We start from the raw sequence: 17,531 nt of genomic DNA, 5'->3' as shown, positions 1-17,531 counted from the left end.
CAAGGCTAATTCACCTGACCTGCACATCTTTGGACTGTGGGAGGAAACCGGAGCACCCGGAGGAAACCCATGCAGACACGGGGAAAATGTGCGAACTCCACACAGACAGACACCGAAGGCTGGAATCAAACCCAGATCCCTGGTGCTGTGAAGCAGCAGTGCTAACCACTGAGCCACCGTGCTGTATAGAAGCTTGGTTAAACTGCATTTGGAATACAGTTTGATCTCCAAAAGTATTATTGCTACAGAGGGAGTGCAACGATGGTTCACCAGACTTGTTCCTGGAATATCAGTTCTGTCCTATGAAGGGAGATTGAGCAAACTTCCTTTGTATTCTTGAGAGTTTCAAAGAATGAGTGGTGAACTCCTCTCCTTAAATGTCTTCAAGGCAGAGATTGATAAATTCTTGATCTCGCAAGGAATTAAGGGCTACGGGGAGAGTGCAGGTAATTGGAGTTGAAATGCCCATCAGCCATGGTGGACTCAATGGGCCGAATGGCCTTCCTTCCACTCCTATAACTTATGGTTTTATGGAACTCATTGAAACCCACAAAGCACTTAAAAGGATAGACAGTTTAATTGCAGGTTAGCTATTTCCCCTGGTTGTGGAGTCAAGAGCCAGGGAACACAATATGAAAATTAGGAAGATGCCATTTTGGACTGAGATGAAAAAAATGTTTTTACACAGACCATTGTGACTCTTTGGAATTTGTTAGCCCAAGGGCTGTGGAAGCTTAATATTTCAGTATATTGAAGGTAGATATAGATTAACAATAGTTTGGGGATCAAGTGGGTAAAAGATATTGAAGTGTCAATCATCCATGATTATTTAACTGGCTCAATTGGTTGGATGGTCTACATCTGTTTCTATGTTCCTACAAGACGAGATGGTGGACCAGAAAGTCAAGTACAAACCTTTGGACAGGAGTATGATAACAAAGTTCTAATTAACTCATGTGGAGGACCAGCACTAATGACATCTCCAGTCTGTCACATTAAGACCCTTTCTCCAGCTTCCTCACCACATGTTCATCACTCACCCAGCAGTAAAACCTAGTGCTCAAACATAAGTTCTGATTCTCCAACCCATCTTCACACACTTAAAAATACTGCTGGCGTCATTGTCAAGGAGAATGTACAGTTCTGACTCCATGATGAGAAAAGGTATCAGACAGAGTTTGTCCTCTTCATAGCCTCTATTTCATCTCCCAGGCTTGCTGTAGACCCAGAGGTGCTATCACAGCAGAACACATTGTTGGAGCCTTTAGTGAATCGGTCATGGTTCTGTTGTATCAAGGAATGGTTCTGAAAGAGTTCATGTTGAAGTTCAGTTCAGCCCCAATAACTTTATGATGTCACACAGAATTTGCATTAAGAATGAGGCAGTCTAGCAAGAGGCCCTGCCATAGACAGCCATTTCTGACAGTCTTGCAATTCTACTTAACTAGTCGATGTAACTTGTACTGTTTTCTATTATGTAATAAATGATCTCTTGTTATGCAAGTAAATTGCCTTTTCATGGTAAGACTCAGTGGTCTATCGGCTACACTGATAAATAGACAGGTCCATTGGCTCATCATAGATAGGAGAATTGGAAGGCTTTTCTTAGTGCAGCAGTGGTGTTCCTACCTCTGGACTATAAGTGTTCAAGTCCCACCTGCCTCAGAGGTGTGTAATAATATTCTTGGTTAATTAAGAAGGTTGAAAAAATCTACAAAGGTGAATGGTGGCAGCTCTATACCTCAATCAACCAGAGCTCATAAAGTAGTGACCTATTCCTCTACTCTTCCTTTGGGGACAAAACATCAGGAAAAAGAGTCATTCAGCCAATTAAGCTTATTATATCATTCGAGATTATGGCTGACCATCTCCAAAATCTCATTATCTCACACTATTTTCATATTCCTTAATCTTATCAGTCTGCAGAAACCTATTAATTTCTGTCTTGAACATGCTCAGTAGGTGAGCATTTGCAGCTCTCAGTGACAGAGAGTTCTAAAAAGTCACCACCTTCTGATTTAATGAATTCCTCTTCATCTCAGCCTTAAATGGTCTGCTCCTTATCAATTCTGTCAAGCCTTTATGAATACTCTAACTTTCAATGAAGTCACCTCTCATTCTTTGAAACTTTGGACAACACAGGGTGAAAGCCCAAGGAGAGAAAGCAAGTTAATATTTCGAGTCTAGATGACTCTTCATGGATGCTGCTTGACCCACTGTGATTTCCAGCATTTTTTTTGTTTTCAATTTGGAAAATACAGACATAGATTCCTCAATCTCTCCTCAGTAAAACAAAAGTTCCACCATCTGAGGGATTTGTCCGCTGATTAATTTTGTTGCACGCTGTTTATGGCAAGAGGAGTCTTTCCTGGATAAGGAGACCAAAACTGTACACAATACTCAAAGTGAGGCCTCACTCAGGCTCTTTACAACTGCTAGAAGGCATTTTAACTTCTGAACTCATTTCCCCTTGAAGTGAGTGCAAACATACCTTTAGTCTTCCTAACTGATTGCCGCACCTAGATACTAGCTCTTAATAACTCATGGATAAGGACATAAAAATCACGTCAGACACGCACACTTCCCAATGTCTCACCATTTAAGCAAAATTATACTATTTTTCTCTACTAAAGTGAATGAATTCACATTGCATTATTCTAAACGATTCACTTAGACTGTCCAAATCCTGTTGAAACCTTCTTGCATCCTCATTACAACTTAAGTTTTCACCCAATTTGTTAACACAAGAAAAATCTGGAAATATTACTGTTGGTCACCACTTCATTTATTAAGTGAACAGTTGTGAACCTAGCATTAACAATTATAGTACCTCACTAATTACATTCTGCCATCCTGAGACTGATCTGTTTATTCCTAGTCTCTACTTTCTGTTATTAACCAGTTCTCAATCCATGGTAGTATATTCCTCCCAGTCTAATACACACTATTTCTATTTACTAACCGTCTGTATAGGACCTTATCAAAAGCTTTCTGATCATCCAAATACCTGTATACCACACCCGCTGGTCATCCTTTATCCAAGTTTTAAGTGTCATCTTCAAATCTAGGTTTGTTCAATACATTGTTTCAGTTGCATGACACTGTGATCTTTTCCTATAAATTCTGCGTCTCCACAGCTACCTGATGAAGGAGCAGCATTCCGAAAGCTAGTGCTTCTAAATAAACCTATTGGACTGTAACCTGGTGATGTATTATTTTTAACTTCATCTTCAAAATCTCCATGTTTCAGACATGATTTTCCTTTCAGAGATCCATACTGACTGCCTAATTTTGTCTTGCCTAAATATTCTATTATTTTTTTTTAGAAAAGATTCTAACTGTTTCCTTACTACAGGTGTCAAGCTAAGAAGTTTGTAGCTCTCCACTCTCCCTCTTCTATTGTTAAATAGTGTTATTTTTAACTCATCTTCAAAATCTCCATGTTTCAGACATGATTTTCCTTTCAGAGATCCATACTGACTGCCTAATTTTGTCTTGCCTAAATATTCTATTATTTTTTTTTAGAAAAGATTCTAACTGTTTCCTTACTACAGGTGTCAAGCTAAGAAGTTTGTAGCTCTCCACTCTCCCTCTTCTATTGTTAAATAGTGTGGTTCGCATTTGCTACCTTCCAATTAACAGGAAACTTTCCAGAATCGAAAGAATTGCAAAACATTATCACTAATTCATCCACCATCTCTTGCTACTTTCTTCAACAATTTAAGGTGAAGTTCATCTGGTCCAAGAGATTTAATAATCCTCAATCCAACTATTTATTCAAGTATCACAAGATGCTGCAATGCTGCGCTACAGCAACAAAAAGAAAAAAAAAATCCGCAAACCCTCCAGAATACCTGCAAAAATACTCCAGGCTAATTTGCTGACACTTTTTAAGGCAGACACTCCTCAAAATCATCTAATACACACAATGGTTGCGCATGGTCCTTTAAATAATGACCGGCTTGAATTAGACTTGAAGCTGAATGCTTCATCAATGGTGACTGTCATGCAAATTCTTTAAATAGTCTAAATTTGGAAAATGGGATTCACATCATGTGATGATGCTGCAAACTAGATATAAACAATTGAGCTGTGCTTCTGGCACAAGCAGGGGATGCCTACAGGAATGCACTTCTCCTGATGGTGCACCATGTGGACTATGTCAGAAGTGGCTCGCAGCACAACCTGCTCTGCAGAAAGATGCATAGCTTCAGGGATGCTATCTTCATCAGTGCTCCGAGTTCAAACATTGGCCAAAATGACTTTACGTAGGGCATGGTTTGGGCTTGTGGTCATGACTGAGTAGTTGAGGTGATGGGATAAAAAAATCTTCTGGAGTTTCCCAGCTGAAGCAATATGCCTTCTGCCAACTATGCTTTTCACTATTCTGATGCAGATGTGATGGCCTCCTTCTCTACTGTAATAGTTTGATTCTGAAAATGCAAAATATGCAATTGCATAACAGTGCAACAAAAAGATACAGATTATTACAGAATATTAGTAGTGAGAAGAGTTGTTGTTTCTCATAAGATGCACAGCAAGGTCAGATGAAAAGAAGGTTACAAGAGTATGTTGTTGAAATTTTCTCATAGACTAGTCAGACCACATTTGATGTACGATGTATGATTCTGACTGTAATGTTCAAAACTGATCATAATTTTGAGGAGGATTTACAGCGAGGCAGAGTGATGGAAAGCTGGACAGATTCAAGATCGGATTATAGGGTTTGGGCTGAAATAGATGAAGACATGTCCATTGATGATGAACAAATATGAGCACCGAATTAGACAAAGGGAGAGTGAGGATAGTTGTTAAACTGAAGGAAGATACAAAGACAGGGAAGCGTGAGGCCATGAATGGAATTAAATATAGAGATAAAAAATTCAATTTGGAGGCACTGGAGTAGCAAAGCCAATGTTATAAAAGTGGGGACAGAAATTATAGGTGGTTGTTGCAAGATAAGATAAAAGCAACAGACTTAATGATAAAAAATTCAATTTGGAGGCACTGGAGTAGCAAAGCCAATGTTATAAAAGTGGGGACAGAAATTATAGGTGGTTGTTGCAAGATAAGATAAAAGCAACAGACTTAATTCTGATGAAGAATCACCAGACTTGAAATTTTAACTGAAGTTTATGAACTATGGAAGATGGAAGACCAGCAAAACAAGTGAGTCTGGAAATAATGAAGGATTTGATAAAGGTTTCCTTAGGGGCTAAGATCAAGATCGAGATAATGACATTATTGAGGTTGAACCTGGTGCTATTTGTGTTGCCAGAATGTAGGGCATTAGATTGATATGGGGATCAAATACAGCACTGATATTGCAGCTGGTCTTGTTCAAAAGGAGAATGACTGGATGGAATCATTGATTAGGGGAGTTGCCTTGTTGAATGCAGTTGAACATTGAAGTAAGAGCAGGACTGGTTGTTTAGATTGGTATCTTACCTTTTCTCATTCGCAATCTTCCTTTTGCTGTTATAATTCAGCATTTGCATTACCTGATACCCTTGATTAAATTGAATTAATGCCCTGTAATCCACTCCGAGCCATTCATTATTCTATTATAAAAAGAAACTGCTTCCTTCATGTTGCAAATATTGGTGACAGGTGGACTTGACAAAAAAAAGCACATAGAGACAGCAAAGTAAGTATGATTGTCACTTGAACTGACTCATGCAATACTCCAACTTGATTTATAATTTAAGTTTCAAGTCTCAGATGAAAAATAGTATGGGATCAGTGTTTATGTCAGTTAAGTTGGAAGCTGTTAAACTGGATGTTCATTGTTACAGCAATAAAAATTATGAGCTCTTAAGGCACTACAGTATTTAAATTATAAATATGTCTTGAACCAATATGAGTCCTTTATGCTGACATAAACATAATAAAAATAGGATTACGGTCTCTTATGATGAAAACCAAATGGCATGTCACAGAGTTTTGCACTGTAGAAGAAATAACATTTGGTAGCTGAAAACAATTTTCCAAATGGTCTTTATATGTTTCCTCATCTTTTTATTCTTTGTTATCGAAAGCCATCTTCATATCATTGGCATGCAAATACTTGAATTGAATTTGTTGTCTCATTTACAGTGTTTTTTTTCTCTAAAATGTTTTAACATTAACTAACATTGCATTCAGCCTTATGGTGCATTCACTATTTTGTGATACTAGGGAAATGTGAGCAAACAAGAGACTAAACTTACAGCAAAATAATTTTAAAAATGAACCATGGGTGCTGGGCATTTGAAACAAACACAAAAACAGAAATTGCAGGTGAAACTCAGCAGGTCTGGGGACAAAGCAGAGTTAACATTTCGAGTCTAGTGACTCTTCGTCAGAACTAAATCCACAGCACTGACTTTCTACAATTTCTCTGTCAGCTCACAGTAGGGAGCTGTGAATTACATCTAATGTGCTTCACTATGTCCTGATTGAATGACTTTAGGGAAGACCTTTGGAAAAAGAAAGCAATTATGTCTTTGAAATCTTTTTCTCCCTGCAGCCCAATGGCCGTGATATCAAAACAAGGATAGAATGATTATTTCTTTTTCCAAGCCTCATAACAGCAATTTTATGTCGGGCATTTGGACTGTAAAACTACCAGAAGACTATTTTACAAATGTTAGAGAGGTAGTTAAGTGTAATTAATTTAAGCTTGAAATAGGTGGAGTTTGTAATCTTTTTCCACCATAATGGAAGTTAGAGTTGCACAAAAGGTTCAGCTATCATACCTCAAGTTTCATTTATATTTACTTAAGCTTCATTCAATGCTCCCTTTTCTCCTCTTCTCATGAATACAGCAACACCTCAGTACTTCCCCACCCATTATCATTCTTTGAGAGTGATTGATTCCCCTCTCTCAGTCTGCTGATAGAGAATAGTGGGCTATTACACTCTAGAAGCAACACAATTGTGTCTGATTGTTTTCTCACTTAATCGCTACGCTGCACACACATGCACACATATGCACAATACACCTACACTTACATATACTTTCCAGCATGAGTTATGTAAGAACAATCTGGAGATGAATACTCAGTCCTCAGCAGTGGATCTTCCTTCAGTAGACAGATATTTTTCAAAACTGAATGGCCACTTTTACTTCAATCTGCAAATGGTGTTGTTTTTGTTTTCTGATCACATAGGAATAACTTTTGCAGGAGATATTTATCCTGGAAATGTTGTGGCATTGTGGACGTCACACAGGATCATTTCAAATTACTTCTGGCTTTACAAATCATTATTTACTTATAATAATTTTTGGACTGTGGGAATGTTTGTCATTTCATTTTTGCTACCATTGTTTTTTTTTCCTTTCCCCTCATAAAGTTGGATGCTCATGTCCTAAAAATAATGTAACAAATTCTGGAATGTTCACTCTTGTGGAACCATCTTTTATTATGTTGTTCACATTGAAACCAATAAGTTAATGCATTAAGTATCTCAAATTGTGCTGACATAGATGCAGTGCTGTTAATGTAGCCTCAAGAATATTCCCTGAACTGTGATCAAACAACTGAACTTTACTCTGAGCCAAGACTTGAATTTGTGGTCTTGGAATGTTGGTAAAATGTTAGCATTTTAAGGATTTAATTAAAGGACAAGAAGCAAGTATAGAGATGTTTTGAGGTAGTATTTCATTGGCAGCAAGAAAATTAACATGTACCGAAAAAACACAGGTCAAAACTTTTGGTCTTCAGACTGTCAGATACCAGATATGACAGGCGATATGCATCAGGACCCCTATGGTTGTCCCTACCTACAGACCTAGGTGGGAATTTCTCAGGAAGTTCAATTTTCTGATGGGCAATTCACTTGCTCCCTGGACTCTCCGTGACCATTTCCAAGATCTCAGCTGAAGGCTCTGCAGTATTTATTTGGATAGCTTCTCAGGAAATGTTAGACAGATTAAAACCTGATCTAAAACCTGGGTAACTACAGAACTCACAAACAGTCACTCATACTGACCTGCCCAGGTAGGCAACTACCCTAACTGATTCAACTGCTCAAACTGAACCATTCCAACTACCAACTCATCCCCTTGATTATGCATTCACCCAGGGGAAAGTGAGGAAGACAGATGCTGGAGATTAGAGTCAAGAGTGTGGTGCTGGAAAAGCACAGCAGGTCAGGCAGCATCCAAGGAGCATGAGAATTGACATTTCGGGCAAAAGCCCTTCATCGGGACCCTAATGCATTCACCCACTCAACCATTTACCCATCTCACCCACCTGTCCACCTACCCATTGCCCAGCTACACTTCTTCCCACCTCAGCCATCCACCCAACCTAACTACCTACCCACTTTACCGAAGTATTAATTTATCCACACTCAGTCACTCATTCCTCTTCTCTCCCATTCACTGATACCATGTGTCAGTCAGGTGCCATTTTTAAAAAATAAAGAAATGTGCTATGATCTTTCAAATACTCTATTCCAGTCAAATTCCCCAGGGGACACCGCATTGTGCAGCTCTATGAAAGTTAGGAGTAGAAGACCCAAGAAGAAATTCTTCATTTTATTTTTATGTAATCATGGAAGATGGGCATCACCTGCTGGTCCAACATTTATTCACCTTTTCGAGTTGCCCTTGAGAAAGTGGCAGACATAGGCATAGACTAATACAGCACAGAAGAGACCCTTTGGCCGATCAGGTCTGTGCTGACCTATCTACACTAATTCCACTTTCCAGCACTCGGCCCACAGCCTTCAATGAAATTACATTTCAAGTACTCATCCACATATATTTTTAAGGTATGGAATTTCCTGCCCCTACTGTCCTCCCGGTCAGTGCATTCCAGATTCCCATACCTTCTACATGAAAGATTTTTTTTCTCCACTCACCTCTCAACTTCCTGTCTTCCACCTTAAAGTTATCTTCCCTCATCACTGAACTTTCAACTAAGGAGAACAGCTACTGTCTAACGACCCTTTCCATGCCCCTCTTACATAATCTTACACACCTCAATCAGGTCCCCTTCAACCTTCTCATTTCCAAAGAAAACAACAGGAGTTTGTCCATCCTCTCTTCATAGTTAAAATGCTCAAACCCAAGAATCATTCTGAGGAATCTCACCTGCACCCCCTACAGTGTTATCATATCCTTCTTATCGCATGGTGATCAGAATTGCACGTAGTTCTCTAGTTGTGGTCTAACCAATTTCTGCACAGCTTTAACATAACCTTCTTGCTCTTATAATCTAAACTATGATTGATATGGGTAAGTGTCCCATCTGCCTCCTTAGCCACCCTAATGACCTGTCCTGTTGCCTTCAGGATCTAGGGATAAGCATCCCAACATTCCTCTGCTCCTCTGAGCTTCCTCATGTCTGGTCATTCATTGAGTATTCCTTTGTTCTTCCAAAGTGCATCACCTCAGATTTAAATTCTATCTGCTACTGATCTGCCCACCTGAACAATTATTTATATCCTCCGATAACCTAACACCTTCCTCTTCACTGTCAACCACCCAGCCAATCTTTGTATCATCTAGGTAAAAACAATGACTGCAGATGCTGGAAACTAGATTCTGCAGTAGAGTGGTGCTGGAAAAGCACAGCAATTCAGGCAGCATCCTGCTCCTCGGATGCTGCCTGAACTGCTGTGCTTTTCCAGCACCACTCTAATGCAGAATCTTTGTATCATCCACAAGCCTACTTATCATCCCTCCCCACATTCTCAACTACATTGTTGAAATTTATCAGAAACAACGATCATGGACTGAGTTCTGTGTCATGCCACTGGACACTGGTCTCAAGCGCACAAACAGCCTTTGTTTCCTCTCCCTAACTACCACCACCCTTTGTTTCCTATCCCTAATTTAGGATCCATCTTGCTAAATTACCCTGAATCCAAAGTACTTTTGCCTTCTGTATTAGTTTCCCATGTTAGACGCTGTCAAAGGTTTTGCTGAAATCAGTATAGCCTGCAATAACTGCCCTACCCTCAACTAGACGCCTGATCACCTCAATGAAACTTACATCAACTTTATCATGCATGACCTCCCTCTAACAAAGCCACACTGTCTTTTCCCAATCAAACCTTGCCTTTCCAAATTCATTTCCTCCTTCGTAATTTTCTCCATGAGTTGCCCTATCACTGATATGAGACTCACAGGTCTGTAACTTCCTGACTTATCTCTACCACCCCTCCTGAAAAATGAAACCACATTAACAATCCTTCACTGAAAATAAGAAATGCTGGAGATCACAGATGGTCAGGCAGCATCCGTGGAGAAAGAGCAACGTTTCAAGATTAGCATTCCTTCAGTCCTCTGGCAACTTCTCTATGGCCAGACAGGGATTCAAAATTCGAGTCAGAGCTCCTTTAATTTTCCTCACCTCCCACAGCAGCCTGAGATACAACCCATCCAGAAATGGAGAATTGTCTACTCTTAAACCTTTAGTATGACCTGACACTGAAGCTAGTCTGCTCAAGAACCGAATGGTCCCTTTCCCAAACATGGTACCCTCATTCTGCTGAATAAAGTCAAATGTGAAGTGTTTGTTTAACACCCTGCCACATACGGATTGTCCATTGATTCATCATGGACGCTACTCTTTCCTGGTGATTGTCTTACCCTTAATATACTTAGAAAATTTAAGGTTTTGAAAAGATTTGTAGCTCGGGTTGTGGATGTGATTTTGGTTTGCCCGCTGAGCTGGTTGGTTTGTATGCAGATGTTTTGTCGCCCTACTAGGTAACATTCTTAGTGCACCTTCTGATGAAGCGTTGTTGTATACTACACATTATTTACCTCACCTGGTCTGTTATGGTGGATTGTGTCATTTCCAGCCTTGCTTTGCAGTGGCTTGTATATAGGATCGATTTCTACATGTCTGTTGATGGCATTCCGGGTTGAGAACCAGGCCTCCAGAAATTCCTGTATGTGTCTTTGTTTAGCTTGTACCAAGACAGCTACATTATTGATCACTCTCCTTGTCTGAGTGTATGGAGACGAGACATGCATGATATTTCTCCTTAATTGTACATGCCAGGGATTTTACATGACCCTTTTTGGTCTCCTAATTGCTTTCTTTAGTTTGCCCCTCTTCTGCACATTGTGCACTCCTCTAGGGCCTCTGTTCATTTGCTCCCTTTGTACCTGCTAAAAGCCTCTCTTTCATTTTTATCTAATCCTGGATATTCCTTGACATCCAGGGTTCTCTTGCCTTGTTAGTCCTGCATGTCACACAAAAGGGAACATGTTGATCCTATAATCTTCCTATTTTCTTTTTGAATACACCACACACTCATCCTCAACACACACCCGATCCCTTCGCCATCCAACTGCTCTCATGTACATTGTCCGACTATTAGCTGTTCCCACTCTGCTTTGGCCAAATCCTTCCTGCCTTTCTTCAATCCAAGACACTTCTTTTTGCTAAACATCTCTTTTCTTTATCATAACAAACTTTAATTGCAGTGTAAAAATAAAGCAAAGAACTATGGACGCTTGTGATCCGAAACAAAACAGAAATTGTTGGCAAAACTCAGCAGGTGCAGCAGCATTGAGGGGAAGACAGCTGAGTTAGTGTTTTGAGTCCAGTGGCTCTTCACCAGGAATCACTGGACTCAATGTTAAACATTCTTTCTTCCTGCAATGCAGCCAGACTTGCTGAGTTTCATGAGCAATTTCTGTTTAAATTGTTGTGTGCTATGGTCACTACCACTAAAATGCTCCCCACTGCAATTTGACCACAGCACTGTGCTGTCACTTGTTGGACCTTCTAGGTGTTTTATATCAAACTATCTCCTGAATACATTTGCATAAATCTTTGGCTACAAAACCTTTACACAATGACTATCCTAATTGACGTTCAATAAGTTGAATTCTCCTAGTACAATGGCTCTATTATTATTACACATCTCAATAAATTGGCTACTCCTCCATTGCTCACTTACTGCTTGCATATATTATAGACTCCCAAACAATGTGACTACCTCCTTTTATTTCTAATCTCTACCCACAAGCCTCAATTGAAGACCTTTCTTACTACAATAACTGACTCCTCTCTTTTAGATTCTCTCCATCTCACCTAATGATCCCAAACCCTGGAATATTGAGTTGCTATTCCTGTCCCTTCCTCAACCATGTCTTTACAGTAACTTCAACATCACAATTCCACATGTCAATCCCTGCCCTTAACTCATCTGTTAAACCTATAATACTCTTAGAATTAGAGTAAAAGCCATCAAGCCTCGCACTACTCTTTGAATTGCAACATAGGAATTTGGAGCCAGAGTAGCAATTCAGCCCTTCAAGGCTGTTACACTACTTAACATGATCATGGCTAATCTTATCCTGGTCAAAACTATATTTTCCTGCCAGGTCCCTTTATCCCTTTATCCCGTTTTTCATCAGAAACATATCTATTTGATTCTGCCTCCATTGCTCTCAGGGGCATAGATTCCACAGATTCACAAGCCACCGATAGAAGTCATTTTTCCTCATCTCAATTTTGAACATACCTTCTCTTACTCGAGATCTATGACCTCTTGTTTGAGACTGTCCCAGATCTGTTCAACATCCACCTTATCAATCTCCTTTTGCATTTTACATAACTCAGTCAGATCACCCCCTCATTCTTCTGAACTCCAATGATTAGAAGCCCAATCTATTCATTTACACCTCTGGTGACAGCCCTTTCATCCCTGGAATCAACCTGGTGAACCTTCTCTGAACTATCTCCATTGCCAGTATACCCTTCCTCAAGGAAGGAGACCAAAACTGGACACAATATTCCAGGTGTGGTCTCACCAATGTGTTATATAGATGTAACAACGCTTCTTTACTTTTATAATTCAATATTTTTGCAATAAATACCAGGAGTCTATTTGCCTTTCTTCTTATATACTGCATCTGCATACCCACTTTCTGCGATTCATGCACAAAGATGCCCAAATCCCTCTGCAGTGATACATTTTTGATCTGCTTCCCATTTAAATAATAAGTTCCCCATTTATTTTTCTGGCCAAAATGGATAGCCTCACACATTAAACTCCATCTGCCAGATTCTGGCCCAACCTCCTCGCCTATCAATATCCATCTGTAAACTCTTTATCTCCTCATCACTGCCTACTTTCCAACTTATTATAGTATCATCCATGAATTTCGCTATGCTACATTCTGTCCTTGCTTGCAGATCATTTATACATATTGTAAATAGCTGAGGTCAAAGAACTGAATCCTGCGGCACCCTAATAGTTGCAGTTCACCATTCAGAGAAAGATCCATTTTTCACAATGCTCTGTTTTCTGTCATTCAGCCAATCCTCTTTCCAAGCTAATACATTACCAGTAACCCGGGATCTAACCTCGTAAACCATTCTTGTGTGCAACACCTTATTAAATGCCTTCTAAAAATCTAGGTGTACCATACCCACTGAATCCCCATTATCCACTTTACTGGTTATATCCTTAAAGAACTCCAGCAAGTTTGTCAAGCATGACTTACCTTTCCTGAAACTGATGAATTGAGCTATGTTTTACCAAGTGTTCAGTTAGCTCCTCCTTTACTCCAGCAACTTCCCCACTATAGAAGTCAAACTGAATAATCTATAGTTGCCCACTTATTGCCTATCTCCTTTTTTGAGTAAGGGTGTCTTTCCAATCCAGTGGTACCTCTCCAGAATCCAGGGAATTTTGGAAAGGTTTAACTAATGCATCTAGCTTCTCTGGTGCCACATCCTTTAATATCCTAGGGTGCAGGTCATCAGGCCCTGGGGATTTATCTGACTTTAATCCCATCAGGATACTTAATACATTCTCCCTGGTTATTGTAATTTCACCAAGTTCCTCTGCAGTGACTGCAGCTTTTGGGAAGAAATTATTATCTTCCAATGTGAAAACAGACACAAAATATTAATTCAGTGCCTCCACCATTTCTGAGTCCCCATTTCTTCTTTGGCATTTTCATCTTCTAAAGGGTCAACTTTTGTTTTCACAATTCTCTTCCTTTTTATGTACTTGTAGAAGTTTTTGGTATCAGTGCTTATATGGATGAACTCTCTATCCTGGATCCTTTACTATACATGCACTGTTCCCATTATACTAATGATTTGTATCCGCCTGACCCCAACAAAATTAGTTTAAATTCCACCTGACAGCACTAGCAAACCTACTCTCAAGGATGTTGGTCCCATTCTGATTCAGGTGTGGATCATTCTCCCCAGAAGTGGTTGCAGCAATCCAAAAATCCAAACCATGCCCTCCTGCACTAACCCCTGAGCTACGCATTCATCTTATTTTTGCACTCACTTATGCGGGGCACCAAAAATTACAACCTTAGAGGTCCCTTTTTATTAATCTACCGCCTAGCTTCCTGGATTCTTGATGTAAGCCCTCATCCCACATTCAACCTCTATCATCGGTACCAGTAGGTACCACAACCTCTGACTGATCATTCTCCCACTTTGGGGTGCCCTGCAGCTGCTCAATGACATCCCTGATGCAGGTCCGAGGGAAGAAACACACCATCCTGGAGTCACATGCAGAAAGGTTTCTCTGCAGCACCCACTATTGGGTCATCTAACACTCTTACCTTTCCCCTTTGTGCAGCTGGGCACCCAGAGCACGGTACTCTTTTGTGGAACTCTCACTGTCATTGTTTTCCAACACTGAAGATCAGTCATCGACTGGGATGACTTCTAGAGCTTTCCTGTTCACCTGCTCACTTCTTTTCCTTGCCTAGTTCCCTCTCTGCCTACTGCTCCTTAGCCTATGGTGTATCTACCTCAGAAAATGTGCTGTCCACATAGCTTTTAGCCTCACTGATGCACCTCTGTGGCTCCAAAGAGTTCCAATACTCGATGCTCAAGGTGTTCAAACTGGAGGCGTTTCCTACAGACATGCTCATCCAGACTATCAGAAGCATTTGGAATTCCCACATGCTCCATATAGTGTAACACATTGGCTGAGCTTCACTTGTGCTTAGTGAATTGTACAGGCTCGCAATGGCATGGAAAAGGAGAAATGCACAGCAGTGTCAAATCAAGAGAATATACCCGATCAGTGGCAATCTGTTGATCCAGACCACAGTATTGCAAGGCTGTGCAAACATATTAGAGCACTGCATTATTGTAGGAGTAATATATGTGCCTTTATAAAGATGAAATTGATGCATATTCTCCTTTTCACTGCAATTGAAAATTGAGAACAATAAGAAGAAATTGATTTCTATCAAATTGACCTAACCTCTGTCAACCAAGATGAATGCATGATCAGTGTAAGATTTATAAATCCAATATACTAGGTTGCACAACAATGCAGAATTTGCAAAGTGACTGAAATTTGTTGGATGTCCCTGTCACATAACCTTCCCTCGCCCTTAATAATTAGCTTGACTGGTGGATGTGGACACAATGTGAAAAAAAAACAGAATTTGCAACGAACCAATACCCAATTGCAATTTCTCTCAGTGCCTTACCTATGGCAGTGAGTTGGTGTTAAAATTAATGTCCTACAGAAATTCTCCATCGCTCTGAAATATAAATTAAACTTAAGAGAATGATGGCAGACATTCTCTTGAGGGAACATTTTCAGTCTGCCTGAAATTCACCAAAAGGTTTATGAATGTGAGGTGTTAGCAGATGGTGAGCAAGAATATTCTGTGATAAAGCACAAACTGCAGGATGTGTAGAAGGTGCTAATAGCAACAATTATACTTACAAGGTGTAAAAATGTACCCTCTGTGGCAGAATAAGTGTGAAAAACGTACATATGATTTGCTGAAGAGACAATGAAAGTTGCAGCATTTAATATTGTGCTGATTGGACTTCATAATGTTTTGCTATCAATAAAAACTGCTAATGATTATGACTGGGAAGTCAGCATAGTGGCTAATTGGCATGTTACATAAATATTTATATACATAACACAACTTTATTGTTGATATGGTTTTTTTTAGTAAATGTCAAGTACCAATTATTTGCAGCATTAGGGAAATACTATCTTGCTCAGGAGTATTGAAACAGGATGACTGATTGTAAAAAGTTATGGCGTGATCTGATCAAAGCCTTCAAAATCGCAACTGGAAATGACAGGATAGATAAAGATAATAAATTTTCACAGGTTAGCAATTCTAGAACTAAATGGCATAATCTGAGAATTTGGATCAGATCATTCAGGAGGGATGTTACAAAACAGTTCTACACAGAATAGATGGTAATGTTTGAAACTCTCTTCCACAATTGAGAGTGGATGCTGGATCAGTTGTTAATTTTAATCTGACAGAGAAATATTTGTTAAGCAAATACATTAAGGGACATGGCCAAAGGTAGGTTTATGGAGGTAGGCCATAATCAGCCACGATCTCAGTGAATAGTGGAACAGACTCGAGGGCTGAATGGCCTATTCCTGTTCCTATGTTTGGAACTACATACCCATGTATAATCAGGGAAACCAAAATGAGAAAGCAGCTAGTAGTTTGCAAATTCAATATATAAGTTTCAAAGGAATAGGACCAAAGATGAGAATTATTGTTGATTTTAATGCAGAGAAAGTTATTCCCTTCGTCAAGTCCAGTAACTTGTTTATAAAGGAAAAAAAAATCCCAAATTCCAGTTTTTCTTACTGAAAAGCTTTAAACCACAGGAGTTTGTGGTCCAAGCCAGAACATTTTGTAATGTACAAAATTTGAATAAACAACGCCCAGAATTAAACATGAATTAACAGGAAAATTGTGGTTGATTCGCAACCATAAATTATACTTCAAATGACAGATACAGCAGAGGCAGATCTTCCAAGTGAACTCAGCAGTAACTCATCTTATATGTCACCAATCTTGGTTAATCTTTGAAACTCTGTCATCCTCACGGAAAATTTCAGCTTCTTTTGCTTCTAAAATTCAGCCAGATTCTCAACTGACAACAGTCAATCCAACTTCCATTTTAAAGGAATGGTAAGAATATAAGACATGGGAGCAGGAATAGGTCATTCAAACTCTGAAGGTTGCACCACCAATCAGTAAGAACATGACTGATGTGGTATGGCCTTAACTCCATTTTCTTGCCTGTCTCCATGACCTTGACTTCCTTGTCAATGAAAATCTTCTTTTAACTCAACATTGAATATATTCAAAAACCCAGCCTCCACTGCTCATTTTGGGAGAGATTGCCATATTAATAACACTCTGTACAAATGACGAGGCATTAATACCTAGTCTTCCTTACAGCTTTTCACTACTACAATAATCACTCCCATTGCTTTTTGCTGAGGGACACATTTACTATCTGATGAAGGGCTCATGCCTGAAACGTCAATTTCTCCTGTTCCTCAGATGCTGCCTGACCTGCTGTGCTTTTCCAACACCACACTCTCGACTCTGATCTCCAGCATCTGCAGTCCTCACTTTCTCCACATTTACTATCTGTTCTTCTTGGTCCTCCTCTCCCTTTTTTCAACAGATTTTAAAGGAACAGTTAAATGCTTCCCCACATCAAATCTGCTGTTGGCCTGTGGGAATGTGCTGGCCAAGTCTCCAAAACGTCAAGGTGAATCAGCTCCTGTTTGTAAACTCCTTGGTT

Source organism: Chiloscyllium plagiosum, chromosome 3, assembly GCF_004010195.1.
Source record: "Chiloscyllium plagiosum isolate BGI_BamShark_2017 chromosome 3, ASM401019v2, whole genome shotgun sequence".
NCBI classification, from domain to species: Eukaryota; Metazoa; Chordata; class Chondrichthyes; order Orectolobiformes; family Hemiscylliidae; genus Chiloscyllium; species Chiloscyllium plagiosum.
The sequence above is the reverse complement of the archived record's forward strand: the minus strand, read 5'-3'. Positions refer to the sequence as shown.